Below are 21,672 nucleotides of genomic sequence, written 5' to 3'. Positions count from 1 at the left end.
AACTATTGGTTTAGCATCAAGTAGATAACAAACTGTAAATAGCCAGCAAGAAATACAAAAATAAAATACAGCAAACTACCATCCATAAATCATGGAGATACCTATAAAGAAAGGGAAATCCTTTGTTTTCAACCCCTGCCATGGACAAAAGGGTAGGGCTAATCCTCTGTACTAAAGCCATAAAGGCAGAAGTAGAAGTCAAAAAAGACAGGTCTCTGTGTTCATGCCTTGCACTGTTAAAGTCTGCTTACATCAGAGATTTTACCTTCCCAAGACACAGAGTGTGAATAGATGGTGCATGTAGAATAGTCTTTCCTCAACTGTCGCCTGAGAGCCAGCTACACGAGGTACAGACTTATGTGCAGACCAATGGATCTAATCTCAACCTCACCAAGTAGAACTCTGTGGGGGGGGGGGGGCTTCAGAAGTGTATTTGGAGAAACTGCTTGCATCGCTATCTCCTAGAACTTGGGACAGCTCATAATAAAGTAGCTCCATAGTCACTAAAACAAGATTAATAAAATTTATGCAGTGATTTGTCTTACCGTTCTAAGGGCCATGAGCATCTGTGTGAGTCGTCACAGAAGTCATATGCTTGACTTTCTGTCTAATATCTCTGGCAGAAAGGAAAAAAGGCGGTAAGGGTGGGGCTTCCTGTTTAGGTGTTACAAAAACAACTAGCTGCTTATTTATACACAGAAGGAAAGGGCAAACCCGAGAAATTACTTTGTATCGGTATTTATTGGGTCATTCAAATTGCTTGACATTGCCAATGGAACATTAGCTGATCTGGTTTGAATTGATTTGTTTGAATTACATGTATTGTGTGTTGTTTTGTCTTCCCAGGAATACATGGCAACTCTCCAGAAACTCTGGTCTGTTGTCGTACTATAATATTTCTCAGTACAGAGGGAGAAAGTATCCCAGTTTCCCCTTTCCTTTAAAATTATTTCCCATGGTTTTCAAGGACCTTGGCTATGTTCCAGAACTCTTCTAATCAATCTAACTTTGGGAACTGTCAAAACAAATTTTCTTTGCTAGAGTTCATATGACACCATGCATTTAATATCTGTTCTACATCAAGCCTTCCATTCTTTTACTTTTGTATTATTTTTGTTGTTTCTTGAGTCTTTCTGTTGTTATTCTTTTTCAATCTATTGGGATGGTTCCAGTTTAAGCTTGTGTTAAAGTAGCTTTATATTTCCCCCCCAAAAAAATCTGAGTCAGCAAAATCTTGTAATAGTTGAGGATTCTGGCTGACCCAGAATTTGCAATAGGTCTGAAAGGAGTGGCTTTGGTGCTTTGAGGGTGGGTGAACTCTTCTGCCAGAACTGACATGGAACCAGCGGATTCTGTTAGCCTGCCACGTCAATAGATACTGGCTTTGTCTGGCTTTGTCTTCTCCTTTGTCATATTGTGTGGCTGCCTTAGCAAGTTGAACAGCATACTGGTTTTCCTTAATTTTATTATTGCCTCATTGTAGTACATAATCATACAAATTGCCACCTAGTGAATATAAACGGAATTCTCTTTTATGGAGCATCTCATTAGTCTTCCGTGCTTTCCAGGTTACTTGCCTCGCTCTGTTTGTCAGCGACAGCAGCTGACACAAACCACTCCACCACACATCTCTATTAGATGGCATCTATTTCCAAAGGAAACTCTCGGTGTGGCTTGCTGTTTGTGTGAACAAGGAAGTAACACTTGTCTGAACACACAGGACAGACAGCATTTGTTCGCTCAATAGCAACCGATGAATAAAAGGATTAGTTAGAAGATGTCTACTGCTGGGCTCTGGCGTTTGGGGTTGTCATTTTCGTCATTGTCATTGTCACCTTACTCTTCAACAGCGGGGAACTAAGACTTGGGAATATTGGAATGACACTTCCGCATCGGTCAACAGACCAGCTTCTTAATAGAGTGGTCTGGGGACCCACAGCGTTAGTGACAGCACATGACAAAATGGCTTCACTCGAGTCACCAGCTCCAGATAATTTCTATGGTCGTTCAAGCTTTCCTGGTGCTCTGCTTCATGATACTCTGGCAGGCTTGACTTGATATCTATTTTCCTGAACTGACTTTGGTTTTTAGAATGAATTATTTTATTGTATTTAATAAAACAATGATGATACCACCTGTAAAACATTTCTTTGTTTTGAACTTTATTTTTACTAGAGATGGCACTGCAAAAATGCAAACTTACCTAACTTCGGCAGACTTTCTTGCCTGTGTGAATTAGACCTGTGGAGTCATTCGGAATTTTTTTTTTTTTACCTTATACTCCTTTAACAACTCACCTCACTAAGGTAGAAGAACTTCACTGATGCTTCAGAAGTTGAACCAAGAACATACTGAAATAAGTGTCAAAGTTATGAAAGTCAAGATACAAAGAACGAAGGAAAGAAAGGTTGCTTGAGCCCTAGGTTGAACCACGACACAGTCTGCACTTGTTTCCAGGGTGATTTCTTGGGTATCTGGAAAAGCAGAAGGCTGTAGTTACTAGAATCTCAGCATCATAAGTGTTCTTTGACACTCCCTCGTGATGTAGGTGGGCCTTCTATGTGTTATTCTCATTGGTTAATAAAGAGACTACCTTGGCCCTTTGATAGGACAGAAAATAAGGTAGGCGGAGTAAACAGAACACAATGCTGGGAAGAAGGGAAATGAGGTAGACGCCATGAAGCCAGCCACCAGGTCAGACATGCTGAATCTTTCCCGGTAAGCCACCACCTCATGGTGCTACATAGATTATTAGAAATGGGTTAATCAAGATGCGAGAGTTAGCCAGTAACTAACTCTCTAGAGATAATGGGCCAGGCAGTGTTTAAATGAATACAATTTATGTGTTGTTATTTCTGGGGCTAAGCTAGCCATGCAGGAGCCAGGCGGGACATAAAGCAGGCCTGCCCGCAGCTCCATCACTACACCCTCGAGTCTAGTTTAGAAGTTTGCAAATTTGGACATTCTGAAGAACAGCTGTCCAGCAGTGGCATATAACAAATCTAATCCTGAACTCTGTAGTCCACGAAAAACCTCCTAAAACTTTACACTGATTAAATGACATTTTAATCTTACACACTTAAAAGTCTGTGTCTGTGTTAAACGGATCTGTACTTCACTTTCTAACACGAAGCTGAAATTTCTTAAGTTCCTTTGTCAAATGATTAAATATTCAAATTCTCTAAATTGCTTTGCATCCATTTAATTTTGTAAAAGCACGTATTAGCAAACCATTGGCTAGTATTAGTCTGCACAGGGAGAGGGGGAGAGTCACCTTTGTCTGGGAGGTGCCCCCGCAGGTGACTGCACCCCCGTTCACATGTGGACAGAAGAAACTGGACCAAGACAGTTGTTTCTGTGTCACTTGCTGTTGCGAAATTCTTATAATTTAGAAAAATACTTTCCACCCAATAGTACTGAAGGGTGTGTTACTAAAAGTGGTAGACCAGCCACGTCTGAGTTCGTGACTTAGCAAAAATCGTGGTTATCTGCAAGATGATCCTTTCGTTAAGCTGGGCTTAAGGCTAAATAAGCATTCTATAAATACATTGAAATTAGAGTGCTGACAGAATAGAAATGTTTTTGCTTTATGAAAACACCACAGACTATTTTTAAAGCATTTAAATATTGGCATTAACTATATTTTCCAAGTACCTTTCCACTATTTTGACATATGAATATATATAGCCCACATGTTTCTGATTCATTTGCAACCAATACATAGAAATTCATGAGACCTCTGCGCTAACCACATTGCCTGGGGAGACAGTTTCAACAGAGAAGTCTCAAATCTTCCATTTGGCCTACTCAGTTGATTCACATAGGATTGAGCTCTGATTGTGAACGCTTATTGAAAACTGAGCAGTACAGGTGTGGGATATCTCCCCTTGAGCTGTTGATCAGTGGTATCCCAGAGGCCCCAAAGCAATAAAAGCTATTGTCATTGCTCTCAATTGTCCGCCCAAGCTTAATAAGAAGACCTTATTGCTGTTGACACAGCACACACACTGGTCACGGGGCATGGAGAAATCAGGTTGATACTGACCAGAAAGCTACCTTCCCGCTAGTCAACTTTATGACACTAGGAGATACTTTGTAGGCTTCTGGGAGTTGGGGGAATTATCAACAATCTCAGCTTCTTGTGAGCACCATGAAGTACAAAATGACAGGCACGGCAAGTCATGCCAATGAGAGAAACAATAGTCTGAACGTTATGGAAGGAATCAACTGCTTCCTGATTGGATCTGAGGCCCACTCGACAGGAAACATATGCTACATGCTTGGTACGGCAATTATGTCCCGTGCTCCATGACTGAGACATTCACAGTCCCCAGGAGAGAACCTAACATGGTTATTCTACTAAATGGACATAGTATTGAATGGTTATATAAGTCCGTAGCTTATATAACAAGGAAGCTCTCAGACCTCATCAGAGAAAAGTTTTTTGTTTTTGTTTGTGCATTGGATGATAGTCTCATTTCAGTGCTCAGCCCCAAGCGGGACATCTACACCACCCCACTCCATTCCCAAGGTCGGGCACCTTCCAGAAAGACTGTAAGAGCCAGAGGTTGGGAACAGTGGAATGAAACAGTGTCTTCTGAGCACCATGGGACCACCGGACTAGTGAACTCACAGGAGCTGTGGATGCCTGCACAAGACCTTCACAAGGTCAAGCCGTTCATTATTCCAGCTTGGAGGAGGAATGACTTCACGAGACCCCTTTCCTAATGATGGACTATTGATGGCTTCTGGAAGAGTTTTATTTGAATGTGTGCCCTCTGGCAGGGAACCATGCTCCAGCAGATGGCCCAACCCCAAGGATACAGTCAGCACAAATTAGACTTTGGTAGTTATTAAGAAAAAAATAAAAGAAACATCAAGTTGAGGGATAGAGAAGTCGGAGGGGTTAAGGAAGAAGTAGCGAGGTGAATACAATAAAAATTACAATGCGTAAAATTCACAAATAATAAAGTATATTTTAAAAAATCTGGGCAACTATTGGGTATTACTGTTCACTCTATCTATTCAATTTGACCTCTGTCAACAGTCTGTGAGTCCCACAAATCTCCTTCATTGGTTCTGCTCTCAGGGCAGTTGGGACATGCTCATTAAAAATACTAAAAATAAGAAGTTCCCCGGTTGTGTACTCTGAGTAGCAATGCCTCCATTTCCAACAGACCTTATTTTCCAATGGAAAGGAGTTATATTAATCCAATTACATAATAAATTCAGCACATTTTACTTCTTTCACACTTAACTGATAGTGTATGCCAGTGCAGATGTCTTCTGCCTGAATTTCCCTGAAGACTCAACACAAATACTGAGCCTGAACATTACTAATTAAACACTTGAATACCCATAAGTTAACTTATCTCTCAATTAATCAGTTAACAAACATTTTAGTTGTATTTCCCATACGCTTTCTCTCCCAAATGTACTTATTCATAAGGCCTATGTGGGCTCGTATTAATATACAAAGCCCCAAGTCTCTTCTCAGGGATCCAGAAAACTCATGTTTAGCCAATATCTCAAAAATGATTCTTGGCAACAGATAAATATTGTAGTAGTTCATTAACCTTGCTACAAAGCAAACTTTCTCAAGCGCCACTGATGTCAGATCATTTTACTTTTTTCATAAATGATGATGTTTAATTACATGGTATGATTATATGTCATGTAATAGTTACATGTCACAAAGTCCCTCCTTTAATATAGTTACTAACTAGAAGATTTTTTTTCCATCAAACCACTTACCATAATTTTATTTAAAAGACAATCTGTTTCGTACTAAGCATAGTACCATCCAGGAAGTTGAAAGAGCTATTTAAGAAGAAGATGGTGGTGCATGCTTGTGAAATGCAGAAGCAGTCTCCGACTTTCAGGGAAAATTGTTTGAAGTATTTAATGTTAATCTATATTTCGATGTAGATGTCAAAATTAGAAATGAGCCCTCGGTGCCAGTGCTTTGATTTCCTATAAGACTTAATTTGTTTTGCATTTTAGGTAACATAAAAAGATTGTGTGTGTGCGCACACATGTGATTTTGACATTGAGAACTGATTCAGGAGGTCATTTTTTCTTTCTACTAGTGTAAAAAAAACATGACCATTTCAAGTCACAAACACGTACCTGTGGTTTCTGTGGTAGGTTCCTATTCCATGGCTCTGGTATCGCCAACATTTTTGGGCCCTGAGGTTATACAGGTTTCACCTTCTCAGTTTCATACAAAGGCCTCTCTATGCCTCCATGCTAGGACACCCCTGACACATCCCCAGCCTCAGCTGCTTTCCTTAGCCATGAAGGGGGATTCCATAGCCTATTTCTTGTATCCTTGACTCTAAAGTCAGATCCACATGACCAAAACTTCCAAGTTCTGCCTTGCTGAGGCTAGAACTCGGCCGCCTAATTCAATTACGTCTTCACTAGTTTTCTGTTTCTGATGTTTTCCTTCACTGGTTCTGCTGTCTTGGAACTGGCTTTGAAGAACAGGCTGGCCTTGAATTTAGAGATTCTCCAGGCTCTGGCGTCTGAGAGCTCAGATTAAAGGTGTGTGCTGCCACACCAGGCCCCAAGCTGTTCTTTAATTACTTTTCACAAATTTAAAGCTTAATGTGGTGGGATCATTCTCTGAGATCACTGTTGGGGAATATTATTTTCAAGTGCGTGGCTTTTGTTTATGCTGCGTTTGTTTAACTCTTTGGTGCTGTGTTACTGTGCCTGTCTAAAACAGCAATAGCGAGGCAGGAGCAAGGAAGGGAGGGACTGGCAGGCAGAGAATAAATAGAAGGAGAAATTTGGGAAAAGAAAGAAGAGCAAGAGAATAAGGAAAAGAAGATATCAAGGATCAGCCGCCCAGCTACACACAGCACGCCACAGAGAAAGGAGTAAAGAAAGGTATACAGAAATAGAGAAATATAAAAGCCCAGAGGCAAAAGGTAGTCGGGATAATATAAGTTAAGGAAAACTGGCAAGAAACAACCTGAGCTGAGGCCACGACTTTTTGGCTAAGAGTAAACCTCTATGTGTGATTATTTAGGAGCCCGGTGGTGGGCCTCCCTCAAAAAGCCAAAAGAGTAAAAGTTCACACAATAGGTCAAAGCCTGCAGCCAGTGATAAGCTTCCTCTGACGAGGCCACACCTTCTCTAACAAGGCCAAGAATCCCAATAGGTCCCTATGAGCCTAAGGGGGGCATTTTCATTCAAACCACCACGGTAAGGATGGAAGACACCAAAGCAGCAAGGCCTTCTAAACACAACAGGAGTGAGGCACGTTTGAACTCACACAGACTGAGACAGCGTGCACAGAGACTGAACAGCTCTAAACCTGATGGAGTCCCGGCACCGTGAGAGGAAGTGGGCGCAAGCCCCATCCCTAGCCGAGAAGCTACAGACTGAACTAGAAGTTATGGACAACTGATAACCACTCACCAAGGGAAAAATAGTTTTCCCAAGCGTTTTATTAAGTATAAGAACCACTCCTAAGGGCATGCCATGCTGAGCCGTAGCTTGCCAACACAAAAGGAACTAAATGGCGTTTTTTGGAGGCTTTTTCTGTTTTTTTTTTCTTCTCATAATGCTTTGTTTGAAATCCTGCCTTGAATTCCCCTTAGCAATAGATTGTAACCTAGAATTATATGCCTTAAAAAATGTCTTTCCTAATTTTTTTTTTTTTTTTGCCAGGGTATTTTATCACAGCAATAGCAACGATTCTGCAAAATCTGTTTAGATTTACCATTTGGACATCCTAATCTGAAAAATCTTAGCTCAAAATGCTACCCAATCTGAAATCTTTTCAGTGATAATCTTCAAAATTTAGTAGAATAACTGAAAATAAGCTAATCAATAACACTCTGTAGGTTAGAAGTGTTATAAATAAAGATAGAATTAGGATTTTGAGTAACAAAAAGGGATGCTATGGAATTGTGGTACAAGATTAAAAATAATAAAATGTGACTGCTTAAAAATGTGACTGCTTTGTTTAAAAATTGAATTTAAAAATCTTTTTCCTCCTTTCCCCTTTTCATAATAGTTTGCATTGTTCCCTTTCTTTCGTGTAAGGTTGTATCTCCGTTCCTGCCCCCTCCACATTTCTTTATCCTCTTCCTTGATTTTATCCATTTGCTATTTTTACATTTACCTAGAATAACTTCAGAATTGATAAAATATGCTAGCCTATGTTTCCTATTTTTTGATACTTGATCAATAGTATTGTGTTATATTTGTAGGTGTTAAATAATTTTAAGCAAGTGTTCGTACATACCCATTCAGTACTGTTGCCATTGCAGACATTGGTTGAGCCCAAATTTTTGTTTCCTTTTCTGTGTATTAGTGTGCTGTGTGGGTATTTGTGGATTCAGTGTGATGTACACATATGTGTGGATACACATGCCCATGTACACAGGTGCACACATTTATGAATGCACACATGGAGATCAGAGGTCAACACTGTCCTCTTCTGTTATCCCCCACCTTATGTTTTGAGACAGGATCTCCCTCTAACCCTAGAACTCACTCTTTCAGCTAGACTGGCTATTGGTTGGCCATTGCCGCCCCAGCATCTGCCCACATCTACTTGCCTGTTGCCAGGGTTACAGATGCATGTTGTCATGTCTGACTCTTGTATTAGTGGTAATCGTCTTAATCCAGTCCTTACACTTGTGCAATAAGGCTTTATCCACTAAGCCATCTTCCCGGTCCCTAAATCGAGTTTTAAAGATGTTATATTAAAAGGCTTATGCATCAGAAAAGACTATTTGGACGAAATAGCACCAGCTTACATGCCAGAATAAGTGCTGGCAAGTTTTCTAGTGTGAAGAAATATTCTGAAAATAGAAGGCCTCTTCACAGGTCTCTGCCTCTTGCCAACCAAGAATGAAGTAGCACAGCTCTCAGATCTCTTAGATGACAATTATCTCAGGGACCAAAAGAGCTCTTGTCTTCAGACCTCAAAACAGATGAGCAGAAACAAGTCAAAAAATGGCCCCAACACCAAAGGCCTAAAGCCATTGCTTTCTCTGAGAAAATAACAAATGTATTACATTTGTTTGGTCAACTGTGTGTTCATATAAGAGAAACTGAGCATGTTGGGTTTTCTTTTTCATTTCTTTTGTTTTTCATTAATATTAGTAAGACAGAAGATGGAGTAGATGTGTTCATGGTCTAATTGGTTCTGACCAAGGCAGCTGTTGTTAGGGAATTTCTCATAAAAGACTTCCAATCTTGAGCATCGAAGTAGAAGGAAATTTTAGTATAGAAATAAATCCATAAAGAAAACAAGAAAAATAGAGAGCCGTCTGCTAAGAGAATATTCTAAAAAAACAACTAAATTTTCTTGGGTTCATTTATTCATTTATACAACCAGTCTGCACACCAATTACTTGTCAAGCACTTTGCCAGTGTTCAGGAAAAGGCAGAAAAGAATCGGACAGTCCCTTGGTGTTCTGAAGCTTCCAGGCTAGAGCGGAAGACTTATATTAAACCAGTGATTAAATAAAGGACTACATGACTGTGTGGCTAGAGAAAGGGGCTGGAGAAAGATAAATGGAACTTCAACTGTGATTCTGGATGCTTCATTAATGTTTCCATCCTCCCCTTCCCTAGAATGTTATTTGCCTCAATTCTCTTCAATATCTTCCTTTCTTTAAGAATTCTTTTGATTTTAGCGAAGACAATAACAAACATTTAGAGGAGTTGAGTACACAGCAATAGCTGAAGAAATTCCTTGGCTTAACACTGAATCAATTGCTACTCTCAGTAGCAGCCAAATTCATGGCAGATGCACTCCACCTGAAATGATTCTGTAAAGTGTCTGCATTTGTATTCTATTGGCAGAATCAAATGCTTTCTCTTTCTCTTTTAGTTTGAGCTTATTTGTTATTGATAACATAGCTTATGCTAAGAAACTGACAATGATCCCTCCTGTTTACTATTATCTGAAATCTCTTGAACAATAAAAAAAAAAATAAGTGATGTCTTGCATTTTGCCATGGTGTTTCAAAGTCAGTGAAACTTCAGACTTACTCTTGAAAGACAATTTTGGATTTTAGAAAGCACATAGCTATGAAAATTAAAAACACTAAACCAAATACCTTCATGTAGTACTAAGGGAGTAGAGAAAAAGACACATTTACTGATGGAACACACACTGAAGGAGAGGAAAGTGCAGAAGTTAATGTAACTGGCTTGCTCTGCTCCTGCTGGAGATGGGCCATGTTCAAGCAATTATGTCTCATGTGTTTGTCATGTACTCACTTTGAGCAGACACTGTTCTTGAAAATCATGACCAAGCAAGTCACTGCCTCATGGAATTTATATTCTGTCATGGAAAGACAGGTAGTAAATCTAAGCATACTAAGTAAGCATATATTCCTTTCAAGGGTAATAGTTCCAATAGGTTATAATAGGATAAGGGAGAATTGAAAGTCAAGGCTGAGGAAAGGTCTGTTATACTGCTGAGAAAATATTGGCTATTCTCTGATATAAGTCTAGGAACAAAGAATTTTCAGTGAACCAAGATAGTTCACATGAGTGAACACATTTTATAAGACACCCAATTGGCATCAGCTTCTGTCTTCTGAAATTAGTCAATCGAGAGGAATGCATTGCAAAAGCCACCTTTACCTGTGCACTTGCCAATCAAGAGTCTGTCTCACTGGAATAACTTCTGTCTGCAGATGAAAGCCAGGCTTCTTATACTCTATCATCCTGGGAACTCATTTCTCCCTAGCTCCATGTAAGAGAAGTACAATGATCTGCTTTCTGTTGACATTGGGAGACATAACTCTTCTTTATCAAAGTAAACCGAGCAATTGGGCTTTACCTTTGTGTTGGGCAAGGGGACTGCACTAAGGAGATGGTGTCTGGGCAAAGAAATGAAGAAAGCCAAGAATTTGTCCAGTTATATTTGGGAGAAGTTCTCAAAAGAGGGAATAGTGGGTACAGAAGCTTAATGTGGGAATATCTTCAGTAACGAAATATTCTCCTTCCTCAATAAGCCTGGGGATCCCTTCCCCCTCCCAGAGACTCCCGAGGCCTAGGGAAAGCAGTAAAAGAGACAATATCACAATATTTAGTTGCAGCATGAAAACTCGATTTGCTCCCTCAGCCAGAGACATCACAGGTCTGAAGGCATTACAAGACGGATAATGTTCCCGAAAATGGCCCCAACCCAGGAGTATGCTCCTGCCCATCCCTGTAGAGATGCCATCACCATAAGCATAGAATAGAAAGCATCTTCACCTCCATTTCTCATATTCCTCTCCTGCCAAGAGGTGCTAGGCAGAATTGCCCGTGGGACTCCTCTTCAAGTCATAGTTGGACACCAGTGGGAGCCCCTATGGCACAACATAAAGCAAACCACCGCAAAGGTTTCTCAGAATAGGTTTCCACTGGAATGGCTACCTCTGGAAGCGGCCCAGGACCTGGATGCTGGCAGCGAGGAGGGCAGCTACACGCCACAGTGAGAACAGCAGGTGGTGCTGAGTCTTGCCCTAACGAAACAACAACCATTCAGAACATACCAAGAAGTAACTCACCACACCAAGAACTATGACAACTGGAATTTGCATGAAAAAAGACTACTAAAAGTTCCAAAACGAATCAAATGATGGAATTATTTAACAAAGGTTTTAAAGCCACCAACATAAAAATGATTCAATAAACAGTTACAAAAAAACAAATTTGTTTTGAAATACAAAATAATAGAAAAATCTTAGCAAGGAAATAGTAATTTTAAAAACAAGCCTCCTAGGAATTACATAACATTAAAAGTGTGACAGGAAGCCAATAATAAAATGGTGCTGTAAAATATCAGTAATTACATTAAGTTTAAATTATCCAAATTTAGTAATTTGGTAATTTTAGTAAACTGAGAATGTTGCACTTAATTTTTTAAATGACTTAACGATAGACTCTCTAGAAAAACTTCATTCCCAACTCAACAACACAGGTAATGCTAAAATGAGAAGGAACTATTAATACAGAAAGACTCTAATTTTTGACAATATGCCTTTTTATTATTTGACATGATGATATGAAAATAGAATATATTTTTAGAAATTATGCTTTGCATTTTTATCTTTTCTGGGGATAACTAACCATCTGTGTAAAATGCTCTCTTGGGTGGTACACAGAAGCCTCAGTGATTCAGCCTCCAGCCATAGAATCCTAAGATGATCAGTGCTCCAGTGTGTACCATGATGCCCCGTTCTTTAAGTGCAGGCATTACGTGAGCAATAATCACACAGCAAGCTTTGGAACTGGTGGGATACCCAAATGCGGGCTAATGTGAATGTTTTCTGATGTACTTAAGGAATGTTGGACCAAGCATCCTTAATAGATTTCACGAATTAAATGCATTTTTCATTTTTGATATTTTTAACTTATGGTTTATTAGAATGTAGCCTAATAAGTTGAGAAACAGCTAAAGAAGAATCCTGTCCCCTTCTCTCAAAGTGACTCTCCCCATCTTCACTCTTGAGGGACTCTCTCCATAAGGCCAGTGTTTTGGAAATGCCTTGCTGCCTGGGATTCAGTAAGAGAAAGATAAGTAACTTCCACTGCTTGAAGGGAAAGCAAGTGCTAGTCACAGAGATGAACTACAGGTCTTTAATAAAGAGACTTCCCAAGGGCTTTCCAAAACAGTGTGATTGTGTCTAAATTTCCCTTACTGTTTTTCAAACCTAAACACCAAACAACATGAAAGTCCACAGTATCGAGACATAATATTACCAGGATTATGTGCCACCTACTACTGAACACATTAGTTTATTTAATCCTTACAGTCTATGTTCATGAATATGTGAGTCTCCTTTCTGAAAGACCTGAGAGAGAAGACTTAACAACATAGAGCTTGCTTTTAAAACTGGGTGTTACACTCAAGCTGATTCTAGACGTCAGGCTATAAGACAAGGGTGTGCTACTTTATAGTTTTATTAAGTATTAATGACTTCATAACTGTCCAAGCAAAAGACAATTTCCTTCTAATCCTCTCTACCAGCTGCTATGAAGTCTTCAAACGTACTATGTCATCAAAAAGCTAGTTTAACATTGAATACTTTGAAAGTATAGAATATACAGATTTCTGTTGGTAAGAACAATAGAAACTCTTCCATGTGGGAGAGAGACATTTCTTGACTCAGAGACATCCTAGCATTTTCTGGGAGCGTCTACAATCTTCATGGCCTTAGTCACCTTCCTCTCCAGACAGGCGCAGCCTCAGTGGGCAGATCCATCAGAACAGCAAATGTTCAGTTCAGCATTTTCCATACTATGCTCGTTGATTAGTTGAATAAAGTAATTTGAATTTAAAAAACAAACAAGCAAGTTGGTGACCTTGATGGTGACTGAACTTCAGTTCCTCTCTGTGTCTTTCCATGGCTCTAACAAGCAGCCATTCTTTGTCAACAAGCAGGTGATGATGCCATCCTGGAAACACCCACTAAGACTGTAGCAACCTCCTCAGATGCTTGTCTCTTAAAGACCGCATGTGACCTAAGGCAAATGTGGGAGCGATGAAAGTCTCATTTCATGTAACTCAAAGAGGTCTCTTTCTTTTATTTGTGTGATAAGTTTGCTGTCTTTACTGTCACCTTTGCAATAAGAGAAAATTTGTACTTTTGGGCTGAACAATAGGGATAAAGAAATGCTGAGCAAGCGACCAGACTCTTCTGTGACTTCGGCAAGATTAGCAATAAAGACTGTCAAAGTTCAAAGATGCTCCTTGTGTCTCCCCTTCCCCTGACCCCCTCAGGGCTGCCTTTGTTCTTTGAGAAGACAAACCTGCTAATTGGTATCTTCCTCCAAGGAAACCCACACTGGGGCCCTGAGGTCCTATGTATCTAGGTCTCCCAGTGGTCTGTCAGCAAGGAGCACAAAAGAGAGATAAATATCATCAAAAAACTCATTGTCCTCTAAAATCCTGGAGTTTCATCATTTGCAAACATCAGGACAGTCTAGATCATTTAGTAACCCACTTCCTAAACGTGTACTAATAGTAAGTGAAATATTCTTTCAAATTAGATCTAAGTGGGAAACTTAAAATAGAACCACATTTTTACAGGTGTAAGATTGCTGACTTTCATTTTATTGGACATTTTCCCTTTTCTTTATGGCATGTAGCTCACACATTTCATAGAGGTGTTCTTGTAAGCTAGGCATAGGGTTTATTTCTTCCTTAGATTTTGCTTACTTTCATGACTTAAATGCCTGATAAGAATACAAAGTGAATATATGTTCCATGCCAATAATTTAGCAATGTTTGTGTGTATGTGTGACACACACGTGCAAAATGCAGTAATTCTGTGTATAAAAATATTTTTACTTGAAGCCACAGATTCAAGTGCTTTCCCCATGTTTCCCCTTTTCAGTTATTCCTACACAAAATGCCCACACCACACATTAACTTGTGTGTTGATTGTAACTGGGACTCTTTGGGATACAACTAGTTTAAACCAGCTTAAAATTTTACATGATCATTGTCTCACTAGATACTAGGTTAACTGTAGATGATCATTGTCTCACTGGATAGAAAGTTAAGAGTTGGGTCCAATTTAAGCTTATCCATAGTTCACCATCTCACTGTGTCTGTTGATTTCAATGTCAGCTTCATCCAAAGTCTGGTTCTTCTCACTACATCAAAAAAGCTGAGGCAGGAGCATTGTGAGTGGAAAGCCAATCTGAGCAGTCCAGCATCATCTCGTATAAATCAATCAATCGATCGATCAGAAAATGTAGCTAATGAAAAGTATGTTAATTTGCTACTTTAGATTGCTGAGCGACGTAAAAGTTTTAATTTTAAAAAAAATGTTATACATTTGAACAAAGTATTTTGACCACAACTATCCTTCTGCTATTAAAACTATATGCCACAGCAGTACCAAAAGCATAAAATCAGTTAGTTTGCCTTGGGGACAGGGGACATTCCCTGAATATGGTTTACTGCTGTCTTCTGGGAATTCTTTTCTTCTTTTGTTTTCTTATGCTCCCAGTGAACAGGCTTATTTCTACAGTTCCCAGAAGAAAGCCTACAGTCTCTGATTAATAGCTGATTGTGCAACTGTCCTAAGATCAAGGGGACAATGGAGTTTACAGAACAATTAAGAGGCCTGCAGAAGTAAGCAAATCAAATCTGTGGGTTCTCAACAAATTGCATGCTATGGTTAAGAGGCCTGATTGCAAAGCAAAGGACTTTTGTCTGGATTCTTCCTTGGCAAATTGTTGCCTCTGCCATCATTGAAAATGTGCCCATACATCAGTACATTCTATTTGATTCAGTTCCCGCCCAAGGCTTCTTCTGCATGCTTCAGCTACATCTATACCACGAGAGTCTTATAATTGGTAAATAGTTCCCAAACACTTTGTTGCCCTTATGGCTGCTACTGGCACTGAAGGGACCTCTAGGAGTGTGTTACACCTAATATATATATATATATATATATATATATATATATATATATATATTATATATGTACATATATGTGTGTGTATGTGTGTGTACATAAGTACACATATATATGTACAATATACTTTATGTGTGTTTGTATCAATGTATGTATGTATGTATGTATGTATGTATGTATGTATGTATGTATGTATGTGTGTATGTATATGGACATCAGAGGACAACGTCCAGGAGTTAGATATTTTCTTCCACCGTGTGGGACCTGGGGATTGAATTCAGTCGTTAGACTTTGCCAAAATTGTCTTTACCCCATGGGCCATTTGGTCAACTTTCTGCCACACTTCTTAACAAACAACTGGTGGGTAAACATTTTAAACCTGTTTTACAGCATTGACCAACTTTCCTCTTTAGCAGAGAGACTGTGAAAGATAAAACGATAGAAATGAACATCTAAAAGACAATTTGGAGATTTCATTTTGATGGTTCATGATGAATACCAACATCTTTACCAATTTTTGTTGATAGAAGCCAGTGAAGGATTTCTCCTAGAGGGCCATGTTGGAACCTTAAAAAGACCATTGTGTTCAGTCATATAGACACTGAACTCTAGTCTTTAACCACTGCTGTGCTAACTAAGGAAGGTTTTAGTCCCTATGAACCTCGGTTCCTCATGGGCGAGAAGATGACAGTTGTTTGATAAGGACGCAAATGACAACAAAACAGAGAAACAGTCACTGCTCTCCCTGGGATATAGTACAAAAGGTCATCGCATTAGAAACTTAAAGCTGAAGGTGATTTCATGTGGCTTTTTATTCACGGAAAACACGCAAGTGGGAACCAGCAAAAAGAACGAGTGTTTCCCTCAATAAATTCTCACAAATAGAATATATGTAACCAGCAGCCAACTCAAGAAATAAAGCGTCAGTCATCTCATATTTCTTTCATGATACCTTCCAGTCACTTATCCCCATGGGGCTTTGGACACTGAACAAATTGAATATTTCAATAAAATGATATTTTACAAACTCTGGTGAGCTTTAGCCTTTTACAACCAGCAGTGAGAGTGGGAGGTTTATTTGTTGTCCAGACTGAAGAAAGAGTATGTGATAGATAGAGTAACAGGAAAGACTTACAGATGGACGCAATCACTAACTCTGAACATACATGTTGACTTCCAGCTGTGTGGCAGTGCCAAAGACGCATTTGAGCTCCCAATTCTTGTTCTCCTGGAATTTTACCAGCCAAAAGTAAAGCAGAAGAAAAATGGGAAACCTCGTTGTTTAGGGATCCTAAACAATCTGGTTTCTACTTAAGCCTGAAAGAGAGGCAATGAGGCAAAAGCAGAGGACAGAGTGGACAGGGAGTAGGACATCAGAGAAACAGCATCGTCCAACAGAACAAACCCGAGGCATCTGAAAGGGTTGGTGGGTCACAGGTCACACTGTCCCTTCTCCACAGTTTCCACTTTAGATATTTATAGGTGAGGTGGGTAGAATCTAAGAATCTACATTCGTAATGAGTTCCCAGGTCCTGTTTTTGCTGCTGGAGGGGCCCCACCCCTAGAGAGCACCTTCCAAGTACTTCCTGTTCAACCAATTCGCCATCTGGAGTGTGGTACGAACAAGCTTGCTCGCTCTTCACCTCCAGAGGGGAAAAATATGTATGTTTTGAGACCAGGGGAAAATATGAGTACTGATATTTAAGGATGCTTAAAAGTTGTAGCCAGGTTTAAGGGCTACTGGTCTAGATAATGATTCTGAAATGGGACTTCATATCAGAATTAGCCAGGGAACATATTGAGCAGACTCCCGGTCATGACTCTGGGGAGTTCCGCTGAAGGGCTCCTGTGATTCAGATGCAGCCAGCTCCCACAGGAGTGCATGGGAACGGATGAACTGGAAGTAGAGGTGAGCTCACACATCCTGCAAACAGCATGAGACAGAGGAACAGAAAAGAGATTTTCTAACTTTGCTAACTAGTTGGATCAGCAGATCATGGGAAAATTTTGAAGCCAAGAGGGGAGGAAATCTGTCTTCAAAAGCTTGTGTAAGCTACCAAAGCATTGCCAGGGAAAGCCCCCGAGAGCCGAAAGAGCCACCGCTTCAATGACTCTCCTTCCCGCCCACTTCCTGGCACATCCAGGCACCACATCTTATCAGACTCCGAGAATCAATGAAGGCTAAATTGTGGTGACTAAGCCCTGGCCAGTAGTCACAGGTCTCCAGCAGCACAATTGTTAATTGTCAAGGAGAAACATGAATGACCAAAGCAGTCAAGCATTGGATTATTACAGGGGAATCAAATAATAATTAGAAGGTTGAGGAGTAGGGAAGGAATTGGGAAATGGAGGAATATGCTACATGATTTAAAATGTTTATAGATATTAAGTTATGATAATGGGATTTATATTTCTCTATAGATATAGTTGGGAGAAGCCTAAAATGTGGTCTTTGATCATAGTTCCCAATAGGCACAGACAGTATTTGCTCCCCTTACTCTGCTTGTATATGATCTACTATTGGCTGGTGAATTGACTTCTCATTGCTTGAGACAACTGAATAACCTCAAGCAAATAGGAACTGCGTCTTACTCATCTCAGAACATCATGTTTCTAATACTTATTTGCTGTAGTTCTCACTGCAGCAATGATGGATTTCTGGGTACCTGCAGAACCTCATTGTTTCCCAAAGTCCTTTCCTCCAGATATTATCAAATGATGTCTTGAAGTCTATGGAACAGACATATAAGTCTTTGCCAAATTCTTTCTATTTTTCTACCTAGTTGCCTCAAAGTGAAGATCTGATCACTCTGAATCCACACTGGGCCTCTGCTAGGATTTCCTCTGTTCTGCCCTTGATTCTTTGCAGGATAATAGAGGAGAAGATCTTGCAGCTATGGAACAGCAGACTAATGCTCCTGTAATCGGAGTAGTCCAGCTTGTCTTTCTTCTTGTGTATGGGAATTATGGCTGAGTGCTTCCATTCAACGGGACTCACTTCATGTTCCCATATCTCTCTGAAGAGCCTGAGAAGTGCCTTGCCCCTGAGCCTATAGTAGCTGCCTCCAACTCCCCTGCCATGATGTCATGCGCTCCTGGAGCCTTCCTGCACTTCACTCTCTTGACAGCTTCCTCTATCTCGCTTCTCTCAGTATTTAATATTTCCTCATTGTCTCTGGTGTTCGAGTGGCTGCTGATGTGTTTCTCATTGTAGTCTACATTGACAGCATAAGGGTTATCATACAGGATGTCAAAGTACTGTCTTCGTCTTTGCTTTACTTCCTTTGGTTCTGTTAACAAGTGACCTTGTCCATCTTTAATCACCCAAATCTGAGGAGCATATCTGGCAGTTATCATCTGATAGCTTCGTAGACAAGATGTGTTTTAATATGGAGTCTAGTCTCTTCTACCTCTTTGCATATACCGGTATATACAGTGCTCTGTCCTCCTGTGCTCTTCTTTTGACCTCGCTGCACAGATAGTTGTGGTGTTTTCATGCCTAAGGATTGCTTCTTCATTTGCTCCTTAGCTTCCTTCCTTCTTCCATTGTGTCTACCATCTCTGCAGTAAGCCATTCTATTGGTGCTGCCCTTTATCCATAACCAAACATCTCCTTTAAAGCCTTCTGTATGGCTCTTATGATTTTCTCCCATTCGCTTTCTATATTTGCAAAGGGTCATTTAATGACCTCCCTCATCTGTTTTCCAGCGATTCTCTTATACTCTCTCCGTACAGCTGGGTTCACCAGTTGTTTGTGAGCCATCTTCCGGTTCGTCTTGCCTGGCGTACTTCTCCTAAGTTTCAGTTCAATGTTGGTCGTAACAAGTGGGTGATCCGACCCTAAGTCAGCAGTAGGAAATGATCGGCCGATAAGAGTTTCCTGCTGACCAGAATGTAGTCAATTTAGCTTTATGTGCATTTGTCAGGGGATTACAACATCCAGTATCTTGACGGTTAGACCTGCTTGAATTTTGTGTTCCATACGTACAAATCACAGAGACCTCTTCAACCTCACTGTTGCTGCATGAAGTTGAGTTCCTGTAGCATGGCCTTAGAAAACCCTGGAGGGACCTGTCACTGCTTCAGTGAGTGAGAGTTCAGAAACTGAGATCCACTCTATTAAACTCAGTGCGCTGAAGCCAGAAATGAGACCCAAGCACCAGTATTCTGCTCTCTGAGCGGTACAGGGGACCATCTCTGGCCCCCAGAGCACACGGATGGACAGTTTTGTTTGAACACTGAGAATATTCTAACTAAAAAAGAACAGATGAAGACAAAGGCATAAATTGTAAAATAATCCCACATATGTAGGTTCTAATGCAGAAAAGTAAGAAATATAAAAATATTAAAGAAACATTATCTTTCCAAAAATAACCAATATTGCCATAACAGAATCAGTGATTTATTCTAAATTAGAATAAATCCCAGATTAAAAGACTGCATTAAAAAGCTGAATGAAATAAGGAAGTCGATACACAGTTTTAAAGAGAATTCAATAAAGAAAATATCACATTGAAATTCTAGACATGAAAATCTAACCCAGAAGTTATCTCCAATTGACGACTACTCACAAAGGAAAAACCGGTTTTCTCCAATGGAGTCTCCCTGGGAACACACAACACTCTTAAAAACAAGCCCTATGCCCAACACAACATAAACTCAATAGCATTTTTGAAGGTTCTTTGTCCATAATGTTTTGTCTAGGTGTTATTTTGTTCTTTTATTATATTTATATTGCTTCTTTATAGGTCTTTTGTATATGTATTGCGTTTTCCAATGTTGTGTTTTTATGGGATTTCTGTGTGTGCACATATGTGTTTATCTACATCTATATGTGTTTCTTACATATAATTTTTTTATTCTATTTGTTTCATCATATTCCAGCCTGTTTGTTTTTATCTTATTTCATTATTATTTTTCAGATACCTGCTTGTGTTCTAATGAGAGAGAAAGAAAGGATGAGGATTTAGGTGGGTGGGGAGGTAAAAAGAATCTAGAAGAAGTTGGAGGAGGGGAAACCATAATCAGAATATATTGCATGAAAATATATTAATATTTTGAATGAATATTAATACATATTTAACAAGTTTTTAAAAAGAAGAAAGAAAGAAAGAAAAAAGAGAGAAAAAAGGAAGAAAGAAAAGAAAAGAAAATCTTATTAATCCAGATAAAAATCTCAGTAGAAAGCTTAACCAATAGAGCAATCAATTGGGGATATTGAATGTCAGGGAAGAATGGAAGATTAGGTGAATTTGAACTTTCAGAAATCATCAAACAAAATAAGAATATAATATATGAGTGCAGCGTTAAAAGAACAAAGTTGTTGGGTCATGAAGAGGGAAGAAGAGAAAAGCTCCAGATTATAGGGGTAAATAACACCTTCAATAAAATCATCAGAAATGAGACTTTTCCCCCAAATCTATAGAGAAGTCCAGTAATATTCAATAGACATTTTGATCACCAAACAGACAAGTAGAGAAGAGAACATTCCCATTCCATATTATGGATAAAATATTAAGCACAGAAAACAAAGATCTTCTGAATCTTATTCAAAGGAGAAACACTAAACCACATACAAAGGCAAATCCATTAAAATTGCAGTAGAATTCTTTCTCAATCTTGGAAGTCAGAAGAGCATAGAGGTCTGTATACTAAGCTCAGAAAGATAATAACTGCCAACCCTGGTTATTATACCCAGAAGACTATCCAACATAAAAATATGTATCCATCATTGAAAAAGAAACAATTGATCATGTTAAACATGAAATAAACAAATTCATGATCACTAGCAATACTTTGTGACCTTGAAGAAATGAAAACAAACTCACCCAAACTGAGTAGACAGAAAGAGGCAAGATTTCTTACTTATTAATTAATACGATTTTTTTTATTAATGAAATAGAAATGGAAATTTTTCAAAGAATAAATGAAGTAAACAATTGCTTCTCCGGGGCCTGGAAAGATGGCACAACACTTCGAAGTCCTTGCTGCTCTTGCAGAGGAGCCAGCTGCACCTCCCAGCACCCACGGGGTGACGCACAGAAACATCTGTAATTCCAGGTACAGGGTCCCTCACACCCTTTTCTAATCTCTGCGGACAATAGACATACGCACATTCCACGCACATGCCAAAAGGTAAAAATGAAGAGTTGCTTCTTTGAAATGATAAGCATCACTGAAAAGTCTTTAGCCGAGCTAACCAAAAGCGAAGGAAAAAAAGACCCAAATGAACAAACTTAGAAATGAAAATGGGGATGTTACAACAGATCCAAAT

This window comes from Myodes glareolus, chromosome 15 (genome assembly GCF_982192425.1).
Source record: "Myodes glareolus chromosome 15, mMyoGla1.1, whole genome shotgun sequence".
Classification (NCBI taxonomy): Eukaryota; Metazoa; Chordata; class Mammalia; order Rodentia; family Cricetidae; genus Myodes; species Myodes glareolus.
Note: the sequence above shows the minus strand (reverse complement) of the source record.